This window comes from Bos mutus, chromosome 9, assembly GCF_027580195.1.
Source record: "Bos mutus isolate GX-2022 chromosome 9, NWIPB_WYAK_1.1, whole genome shotgun sequence".
NCBI classification, from domain to species: domain Eukaryota; kingdom Metazoa; phylum Chordata; class Mammalia; order Artiodactyla; family Bovidae; genus Bos; species Bos mutus.
Genome location: NC_091625.1, coordinates 34,508,611 through 34,519,636, shown reverse-complemented (window position 1 = coordinate 34,519,636; position 11,026 = coordinate 34,508,611). Strand labels below are relative to the sequence as shown.

General features: G+C 40.9%; 1 non-coding gene across 1 annotated transcript; it reads left to right on the top strand.

The window, feature by feature from the left end:
• The first annotated feature begins 6,263 nt into the window (after positions 1–6,263).
• On the top strand, positions 6,264–6,335 carry TRNAC-GCA (transfer RNA cysteine (anticodon GCA)). Its single transcript has one exon. It is a non-coding gene; the product is annotated as a tRNA-Cys (tRNA).
• Positions 6,336–11,026: the final 4,691 nt, after the last annotated feature.

Genomic DNA, 11,026 nt, shown 5'->3' with positions numbered 1-11,026 from the left:
AAGCAGCTGCAGCATTTCAGGAGAGAGTTGACATTGGCTTGGACTAGGGTTGTCACTGTAGAAAAGATAAGAAGTGGTAAGACGCAGGATATAATTTGGATGGTCCATTATAGCAGGATTGTTGGTCTACATTCTGTCCACATTCCCTGGACATTCACTGTTTCAATGATGCTGAAGGCTTCCTACTGCCAGGCCAAAATGCTAGAGAATTGGAGGGATAAACATCCCAGCTTCCTTTCCTTTCTGGTGGAGAACAACTCTGATGCATGAAAATCACTCAGAGGTCCCAGTGGGATGTAGTCCCAGCTGCCTTTGTGAGTAACCTGCTTATCGTCACGCCTATACTGGCTTCCTTTCCTCCTTCTCTTTCCCCAGCCTGTCACTAGTGCCTTTTGGGATCATCTCCTAAATAAACTACTTGCAGTCCAATACCTGACCCAGGGTCAGCTTCTGGGGGCACGCAGGTTAAGACACTAATTTTGGTAGATTGTAAATAATTAATGACCACACTGAGGACCTATAATAAGTGTGTTCCTCGCTCAGTCTTGTCCAACTCTTTGCAACCCCATGGACTGTATCCTACCAGGCTTCTCTGTCTGTGGAATTCTCCAGGCAAGAATACTGGAGTGGGTAGCCATTCCCTTCTCTAGGGGATCTTCCTGACCCAGGGATCCTGCATTGCGGGCAGATTCTTTACTGTCTGAGCCACCAGGGAGGCTCCAGACCTTTGATAGGTAATATTTTAGGATTATTTGATTAGCTACACATGCTTTGGTCTTCTGTGGTATCTCAGTGGTTAAGAATACACTGCCAATGCAGGAGACATGGGTTTGATCCTTGGGTTGAATCCACCTGTCAATGCAATCCCTGGGTAGGGAAGATCCCCTGGAGAAGGAAATGGCAACCCACTCCAGTATTCTTGCCTGGGAAATCCCATGGGCAGAGAAGCCTGGTGGGCTACAATCCATGGGTTCACAAAGAGTCAGACAGGACTGAGTGACTAAACAACAACAGCACATGCTTCAAGATGACAGAATTGCATTTCCTTCTCAGATGTGTTCTCCCATCTCCTTGCAAGGCTCTGCTTATGAATCTTCTTAGGGTAAATTATCTGGACCATTTCCAGCAAATTCACTTTTTGTCAAACCCGGGAAAAGGTGACTTGGAGGAAGAGGCAGAGTTTCTCTAGCAACTTTGGTCTCATAAGGAATCGTCTCCCACCACGATGGAGTTCTCTGGAATTTAGATGTGGTCTGTGACCATCAGCCTTTTAATAAATTCTTGCTAAACCTTTGTAATTGGGGTTTGGGTAAAAGGTTCAGACATGGTGATTAACCATCCTGGTTTGCCTGGACGATATCAATTTGTAAATTATTAAGTATTCAGTTCAGTTCAGTTCAGTCGCTCAGTCGTGTCCGACTCTTTGCGACCCCATGAATCGCAGCACTCCAGGCCTCCCTGTCCATCACCAACTCCCGGAGTTCACTCAGACTCACGTCTATCGAGTCAGTGATGCCATCCAGCCATCTCATCCTCTGTCGTCCCCTTCTCCTCCTGCCCCCAATCCCTCCCAGCATCAGAGTCTTTTCCAGTGAGTCAGCTCTTTACATCAGGTGGCCAAAGTACTGGAGTTTCAGCTTCAGCATCATTCCTTCCAAAGAAATCCCAGGGCTGATCTCCTTCAGAATGGACTGGTTGGATCTCCTTGCAGTCCAAGGGACTCTCAAGGGTCTTCTCCAACACCACAGTTCAAAAGCATCAATTCTTCAGCACTCAGCCTTCTTCACAGGCCAACTCTCATATCCATACATGACCATAGGAAAAACCATAGCCTTGACTAGATGAACCTTTGTTGGCAAAGTAATGTCTCTGCTTTTGAATATGCTATCTAGGTTGGTCATAACTTTCCTTCCAAGAAGTAAGTGTCTTTTAATTTCATGGCTGCAGTCACCATCTGCAGTGATTTTGGAGCCCCCCAAAATAAAGTCTGACACTGTTTCCACTGTTTCCCCATTTCCCATGAAGTGGTGGGACCGGATTCCATGATCTTCGTTTTCTGAATGTTGAGCTTTAAGCCAACTTTTTCACTCTCCACTTTCACTTTCATCAAGAGGCTTTCGACTCTTCACTTTCTGCCATAAGGGTGGTGTCATCTGCATATCTGAGGTTATTGATATTTCTCCCAACAATCTTGATTCCAGCTTGTGTTTCTTCCAGTCCAGCATTTCTCATGATGTACTCTGCATGTAAGTTAAATAAGCAGGGGGATAATATACAGCCTTGACATACTCCTTTTCCTATTTGGAACCAGTCTGTTGTTCCATGTCCAGTTCTAACTGTTGCTTCCTGACCTGCATATAGGTTTCTCAAAAGGCAGGTGAGGTGGTCTGGTATTCCAATCTCTTTCAAAATTTTCCACAGTTTATTGTGATCCACAAAGTCAAAGGCTTTGGCATAGTCAATAAAGCAGAAATAGATGTTTTTCTGGAACTCTCTTGCTTTTTCAATGATCCAGCGGATGTTGGCAATTTGATCTCTGGTTCCTCTACCTTTTCTAAAACCAGCTTGAACATCAGGAAGTTCACGGTTCACATATTGCTGAAGCCTGGCTTGGAGAATTTTGAGCATTACTTTACTAGCATGTGAGATGAGTGCAATTGTGTGGTAGTTTGAGCATTCTTTGGCATTGCCTTTCTTTGGGATTGGAATGAAAACTGACCTTTTCCAGTCCTGCGGCCACTGCTGAGTTTTCCAAATTTGCTGGCATATTGAGTGCAGCACTTTCACAGCCTCATCTTTCAGGATTTGAAATAGCTCAACTGGAATTCCATCACCTCCACTAGCTTTGTTCGTAGTGATGCTTTCTAAGGCCTACTTGACTTCACATTCCAGGATGTCTGGCTCTAGATGAGTGATCACACCATCGTGATTATCTGGGTCGTGAAGATCTTTTTTGTACAGTTCTTCTGTGTATTCTTGCCACCTCTTCTTAATATCTTCTGCTTCTGTTAGGTCCATACCATTTCTGTCCTTTATCGAGCCCATTTTTGCATGAAATGTCCCCTTGGTATCTCTAAGTAAGTATTATTAAGTAATAAATATAGGTAACGAGGAAGTAAAGCAGTTTTCTAATGTGACCTAAAAAATCCCACAGTCATATCCACTCACATGCCAATGGCAAAACTTGGTTTGCTAGAGAAATGAGTCTCTAGATAAAGTGATTTTGTGTTCACCTAAAATTCTGGGGAAAGAAGGAAGGGCTGAATATTGAGGAACAACTAGCGGTTTTTCTCCCTCTCATGGTTTTAAGAATAATTTGAACCAATTAAAAGTTATCTGTAATTATAGGTTTATAAAATTATGGGAACAAAATGACCCCAAGGCATGATAAACTAAAAGAGTATTAAACTCTCTCATCTGGAAAGTCTGCTTACATTAAAAAAGAAGAAAAATCATTGATTTTGTAGAATTTGAGCTCGTCTGAGTCTTATAACTATTATGATTAGAATGTATCTGGCTATTCTAGGCCAAAATTTTTAAGAATATAAGCCAAGTTAAGTCAGCTTTGTAGACTCTGCCCTTCTGAATTTCCTCCTTTTCAGATTTCTGGGTTGAATGGTGCACAGAGTAAGGAAGAAAAAAGAAATGTGTGCCGCATTTGTGGGTAGTGAAGAGGTGGGTAGAGAAATAAATTCCATAATATACTGTGAATATTGAAGTTCAGAAAGTAAAATTAACATGGTCTAAAAGAAAATTGCTTTGCACACTTTTCTGTTTTCTGAGACTGCTAGTGTTTTGGCAGTGGTTGTCTGTGGACAACCATAATGTAGAACATGAGATGGAAATACAGTTGTGGAATTTTAATAATCTGCTGGTCTGCTAATAATTTGCTTTTGTTCAAACCATTTCTTTTTAATTTGACAGTTATTCATAAATCTTAGTCCAAAAAAAGAGTGTAAGTTTATCTTAGGAAGATCTGTACAGTAATAAGAAAGTAAAGTGTAGACACACTTTCACATCTTCCAGGAAGACATTTTATTCAGCACTAAACTACTAAATTTATGCTTCTGAAAGTTGCTGTTGTCCTTTGGGGCCCAAAGTCACAATTAGGAAATAAGTGGAAGTAATAGAATCATGCTTGAAGAGTAAGTTTCAAGTAGTACATTTTAAGTGGCTGTTACTATTTTGGGAATAATAATAACAGCTGCTTTAATAATACAGTACTCATTTCATGTCATATTTGAATATGATTTCCATATAAATGCAAAAATGAAAGCAAAAAAGTTCAACTTCAAATGTCCAAGTTCCTTTAACTTCTGAATATATAATTTTATCACTCTTTTTTTATCAAATTCCACATGAATGAAGAGCTGGGAATTTTTAGAATTTAGAGGGTCCAGGTACAACATTTGCAGTTGCTTAATATGCTTCATTACATATATTTATCTTATCTTTCCCCTCCCTTGCAAAGATCTACTTTGCAAAATTGTTTTCCTGACTATTCTGCCTCAGGCTATCAAGTCTAATAAAGAGATTTTTGGCCTTCTACTAACTTGCTTGTGTCAAAGAACTATTGTCCTTCCTGTTCCTCTCACCCTTTGAATTTAAGTCCAAAATAAATGAATGGTAACAAGTTTTCTTCACTGCTTTTTAGTGTCAAGTTCCAGTTCAGAAAAAGTTCTGTTCAAGAATGAATTCCAGTAGTGTTCCTGTTGCCAGCAGGCAGCATTAAAGTCTTGGCATATGGAAGTAAGCCAGAGTAAATGCTACTCTAGTTGAGTGAAGTCGTTTATATATGATAACATATGATTATGATTCTTAATGCAAACTTCACAGCCATCTTATGATGAGCTTTTATAGGCAGTAAATTTAAAGGTGAAATCATCTCAAGTATGATTTTTATTCAGATACTGTGCAAACAGAAAATATGGAGCAAGGTCCTAAGAGATAGAGCATTCTTTGATTATAGAGCAGTAGTTGGATTACTGGGTCAGGCTGAAAGATTTTGGAGTTGGTGTTATGTGCTGGCATAAAGAGAGAGAGAGCAGGCAAACTGGGGTCAGGTTTCTTCTCCCTTGGAGGTCAAGGCAGTCCTGAGGACTTACCTGGAGAGGGAGTCTTGTTCCTCTTCTTCCCTGGAGATGGCCAGGACTTCTAGAATCCCTGGCCTTACCCATGTGGATCTAGGCTGTGTTTCAGGAGCAGGGAGGTCCAGCCCTGCTCAGGGTCATGCTCGTTTGCTATGTTTCTATATTACCTCTTATATTATTAATAAATGTCTGTGTGCCCCAAGAGGGAAAAACTGTATTATTCTGTTCTTCATACATTCACCTTTGATCTTCTAATCTCTTCTCCACTTCACAACCAGAGAGACCTGATAGGCAGTAGCTGTCACATCCTTCCAGTAACCGCCCTCCCCGCGCCCCTCACCAGTGGCTGATTATCTCTTAGCATAAAGACCTCACCCCAGGTGTGCTCTTTTCCTTTTAGCCACAGTTAACACTTTCACTTCCACATTTAGGCAAATGTTCACTTCCACATTCCTGCCTTGGGTTCTTTTTATACAGTTTGCTTTGCCTGGCATTCTCTCTACCTCATCCTCCCTGCTTCCTCACCCTTTTTACCCAGCTGCCTCCTCCTCACCTTCTTGTGTCACCTTTTCTGGGAAGACTTCCCTGAGCCTCTACACCAAGCTGGGCCTCTCCCTCACACACTCTGACTGCACTCAGCATCCCCATTTGTAGCACTTAACAATTTTAGTTAATTATTTATTTAATGTTTCCCTTGATAGATTGGAAATGCAATGATGATGTCAAATATGTTTGTTAATTGCCATACTTGAAGAACCTAGCTCAGCATCTGGCATTCACTATATAGACATTCACTATATATTTCTTGAATAGATGAATAAATGATGAGCCAATAAATGACCAACTGGATGGTCTGATTCCTTTTTGCACACTCCCTCCCAACCCCACAGCGGGTGCAGGACAGGACAGTAGAAGAGAAGTATAGGTGAAAGGTTCTATAGGAGTTCTCTGGATTTGGAAATTCTGGATGGGGGATTGTGAAGCTGGTACAAAGCGTTGTTCCTCTGGGACCCTATTAATTCCTATTTGAGTCTCTGCAGCAGGGAGGAGCTGCCCTGATCAGCTCAGGGCTTCCTCAATTCTGCAGGGAAATCCCCAGAGTCCTCCCAGCCTTCATCTGCCTGGAAGAAAACTTGACCACCCTTTTGCCTTTCCCTTAAGCTACTGGTGGCTTCCTGGGTGGCTCAGACGGTAAAGTGTCTGCCTGCAATGCAGGAGACCCGGGTTCGATTCCTGGGTCGGGAAGATCCCCTGGAGAAGGAAGTGGCAATCCACTCCAGTACTCTTGCCTGGAAAATCCCATGGATGGAGGAACCTGATAGGCTACAGTCTATGGGGTCACAAAGAGTCGGACACGACTGAGCAACTTCACTTTAAGCTACTGTGAGATGGTTGTCAGGCTACAATCCATCTTAAGCATCTCCTGTGTACAAGTCTCAGCTGGAAGATGGAAAGCTAAGCAGAAGATAGGCTATTTAGGTTTGTTATTCTTCAGGTACTCTTTCTCTACCCTAGATATCTTACCAGAGTTCTGTGTCTTATTTCCAACTGCATGATACCTAGATCCACTTAGCACTCAAAAGCAAAACTGGTTATCCTCCTTCAACCTAGAATCAAACAGAAGGCAAAATCTTTACTTATGATCCTATCACCATCCATTGAATGGACCAAGCTAGAAGCAAACTTTAATTTCTTTACTTTTCGCACAAAATCGGCACTGAATGCTGTTGAATTTCCCATGTGGGTGCCCTTTTCACCCTCCCACTGAATCTTTATCACCTCAAGCTGTTTATGTCTCCCAAATCACCTCTCTGCCCCTTATTTTTTCATTCATTCATCTCTTTTTCACTGACCTTAGTCATTTTTCAATAATAAGGTATTTTTAACATATCATTTTCTTTAAAAACTCTCAATGCTTTTTAAAAATGCCATTATCATGAAAAAGAAGGCTGAGGAACTTTGCAGATTAAAGGACATGAAAAAGACAAGAAAATGAAATGCAATACATGCTTCCGGATTTGATTCTACAGGGTAAAATTTTTCATAGTGTAAAAGTCATTATCAGAACAGTTGACAAAATTGGAATTATATGGATTAAAATTTCTTGAATTTGAAAATTATAATTTGGTTATAAAAGAGAATGTCTTTATTCTTGGAAAATACACACTGAACTATTAAGAGGTAAAAGGATGAACTACTCTCAATTAGTTCAGAAAAAAATGTGTGTATATACCTGTGAGTACAAAGCAAAGGAGAAAAGGAAAGATATAAACATCTGAATGCAGAGTTCCAAAGAATAGCAAGAAGGGATAAGAAAGCCTTCTTCAGCGATCAATGCAAAGAAATAGAGGAAAACAACAGAATGGGAAAGACTAGGGATCTCTTCAAGAAAATCAGAGATACCAAAGGAACATTTCATGCAATGATGGGCTCAATAAAGGACAGAAATGGTATGGGCCTAACAGAAGCAGAAGATATTAAGAAGAGATGGCAAGAATACACAGAAGAACTGTACAAAAAAGATCTTCACGACCCAGATAATCACGATGGTATAATCGCTGACCTAGAGCCAGACATCCTGGAATGTGAAGTCAAGTGGGCCTTAGAAAGCATCACTACGAACAAAGCTAGTGGAGGTGATGGAATTCCAGTTGAGCTATTCCAAATCCTGAAAGATGATGCTGTGAAAGTGCTGCCCTCAATATGCCAGCTAATTTGGAAAATTCAGCAGTGGCCACAGGACTGGAAAAGGTCAGTTTTCATTCCAATCCCTAAGATAGGCAATGCCAAGGAATGCTCAAACTACCACACAATTGCACTCATCTCACATACTAGTAAAGTAATGCTCAAAATTCTCCAAGCCAGGCTTCAGCAATATGTGAAATTCCAGTTCTTCAAGCTGATTTTAGAAAAGGCAGAGGAACCAGAGATCAAATTGCCAACATCCGCCGGATCATGGAAAAAGCAAGAGAGTTCCAGAAAAACATCTATTTCTGCTTTATTGACTATGCCAAAGCCTTTGACTGTGTGGATCACAATAAACTGTGGAAAATTTTGAAAGAGTTTGGAATACCAGACCACCTCACCTGCCTCTTGAGAAACCTATATGCAGGTCAGGAAGCAACAGTTAGAACTGGACATGGAACAACAGACTGGTTCCAAATAGGAAAAGGAGTACGTCAAGGCTGTATATTGTCACCCTGCTTATTTAACTTCTATGCAGTGTACATCATGAGAAACGCTGGACTGGAAGAAGCACAAGCTGGAATCAAGATTGCCGGGAGAAATCTCAATAACCTGAGATATGCAGATGACACCACCCTTATGGCAGAAAGTGAAGAGGAACTCAAAAGCCTCTTGATGAAAGTGAAAGTGGAGAGTGAAAAAGTTGGCTTAAAGCTCAACATTCAGAAAATAAAGATCATGGCATCCGGTTCCATCACTTCATGGGAAATAGATGGGGAAACAGTGGAAACAGTGTCAGACTTTATTTTGGGGGGCTCCAAAATCACTGCAGATGGTGACTGCAGCCAAGAAAGTAAAAGACACTTACTCCTTGGAAAGAAAGTTATGACCAACCTAGATAGCATATTCAAAAGCAGAGACATTACTTTGCCAACAAAGGTCCGTCTAGTCAAGGCTATGGTTTTTCCTGTGGTCATGTATGGATGTGAGAGTTGGACTGTGAAGAAGGCTGAGTGCCGAAGAATTGATGCTTTTGAACTGTGGTGTTGGAGAAGACTCTTGAGAGTGCCTTGGACTGCAAGGAGATCCAACCAGTCCATTCTGAAGGAGATCAGCCCTGGGATTTCTTTGGAAGGAATGATGCTAAAGCTGAAACTCCAGTACTTTGGCCACCTCATGCGAAGAGTTGACTCATTGGAAAAGACTTTGATGCTGGGAGGGATTGAGGGCAGGAGGAGAAGGGGACGACAGAGGATGAGATGGCTGGATGGCATCACTGACTCTATGGACATGAGTCTCAGTGAACTCCGGGAGTTGGTGATGGACAGGGAGGCCTGGCATGCTGCAATTCATGGGGTAGCAAAGAGTCGGACACGACTGAGCAACTGATCTTATCTGATCTGATCTGATATATATTTGTGTGTGTGTATACATACCCATGCATATCTATGTGTCTATATAAGAAATATATATATGTTATATATATAACATGTTATATATATAACATATATGTGTATATATATATATATAGAGAGAGAGAGAGAGAGAGAGAATAATGTATATGTGGCCAAATAGTAATAATTGGTAAATCTGTGTAAAGACTATACAGGAGTTCTTTGTGTTATTGCTTTCTCAAAGTTTGATGTTATTTTATCATAAAAACTTATAAAAATCAATTTTAAATATTAAATTTAGTTGTAGTACTTTAGTCCAAACAAACTTTGTTAATAACACACACACAATTTCATCAGCTTCCTGCTACCCATACAAAGAAATTTTAAGCTTCTCAGAGTCATGCTCAGGCCTTTCTATAATCTGGTCTCAAACTACTTTTCTGCCTCACTGTTTCCTATCCTATAGTTACTCCTTATTCTATCCATGATGCAGCAATCACCTTTCATTCTTCCCCCTGTGTTTTTTTTTCCCCTGCTATTCTTTCTACAAAGTATGCCTTCACTGTTACTTCACTGGTGACCTCTCATGCCCATTCTGAGACCTCAGGGGTCAATTCTTCTGCAATGCCCTACTCCATAATCGTAGGCAGCGTTAACACATCCCTCCTCTTAGGGACTGAATGTTGTGTTCCCTAATATTCATATGTTGAAGTTCTAACCCCCAATGTGATAGTATTTTAAGGTGGGACTTTGGAGGTAAAAAGGGTAAGATGAGGTCATGAGTATGGGGCCCTCATGATGGGATTGGGGCCCTCATGATGGGATTTGTGCCCTTGTAAAAAGAGACACCAGAGAACTTGTCTCTTACTCCATCATGTGAGGATCCAGTGAGAAGGTGGACCTCTGCAAGCCTTAATCTTCTGGCACTTTGATCTTAGCTTCTCAGGTTCTAGAAGGATGAGAAATGTGTTTATGTTTGTTAAACCATGCATTCCATTATGGCAACCCAAGCAGACTAATGTATCTCCTCTGTGTATACATAGCAATTTGCCTAGAAGTAAGCTATAGCAGTTAGGACTCTGATGTACAATGAGTTGCTGATGGATTTTTCTGTCACACAAGAAAGTGAATCCTAAGGGCAGCAGGTGTGTACCTTATTTTTCCGTCCCCGAAGCAGTGCCTGACCCACTGGAGTCCAGGCTTGCTGAATGAAAGAAGCAGAATCTAAACCTGATCACTTCAGTTATTCATTAACTCTACTGTTTGAGTATGGATTCATTGTGACTTCGCTTGAAATTGTGACAGATTGATTTTAGCGTTTTACAGAGAAAGCCACAGTTTCTAATGAAGCAGAGACATTGCCGATAGCCCTGCCTTCCTGTTTCCATATCATCAGTGATGGATTCAGTAGCCTCAAGAGGATTCTTAGTAAAGAATATTTTAATTCAAAACTTATTCTGAAAAGAAACTTTCCTTCATACACTTTATATAAACATGAACTAGATAATAAAGCATGCCTAGTAGATAATAAAGCATGCCTACACTAATTAGGAGAAGGCAATGGCACCCCACTCCAGTACTCTTGCCTGGAAAATCCCAGGGACCGGGGAGCCTGGTGGGCTGCCGTCTCAGGGGTCGCACAGAGTCGGACACGACTGAAGTGACTTAGCAGCAGCAGCACACTAATTAAGAAAGTTTTTTAAAAGTGAAGTAACATTATTAGTAAATTTCTGTGAGCAATAAATAAATTATGAACATTAGGTAGTGCAAAGTTGAACAAGGATAGAACATTAGTCTCTATTTGTTTCTTTTTCTCCAGCTCATTTTTTATAAAAAGACTTTCCCTATGTAGTCCCC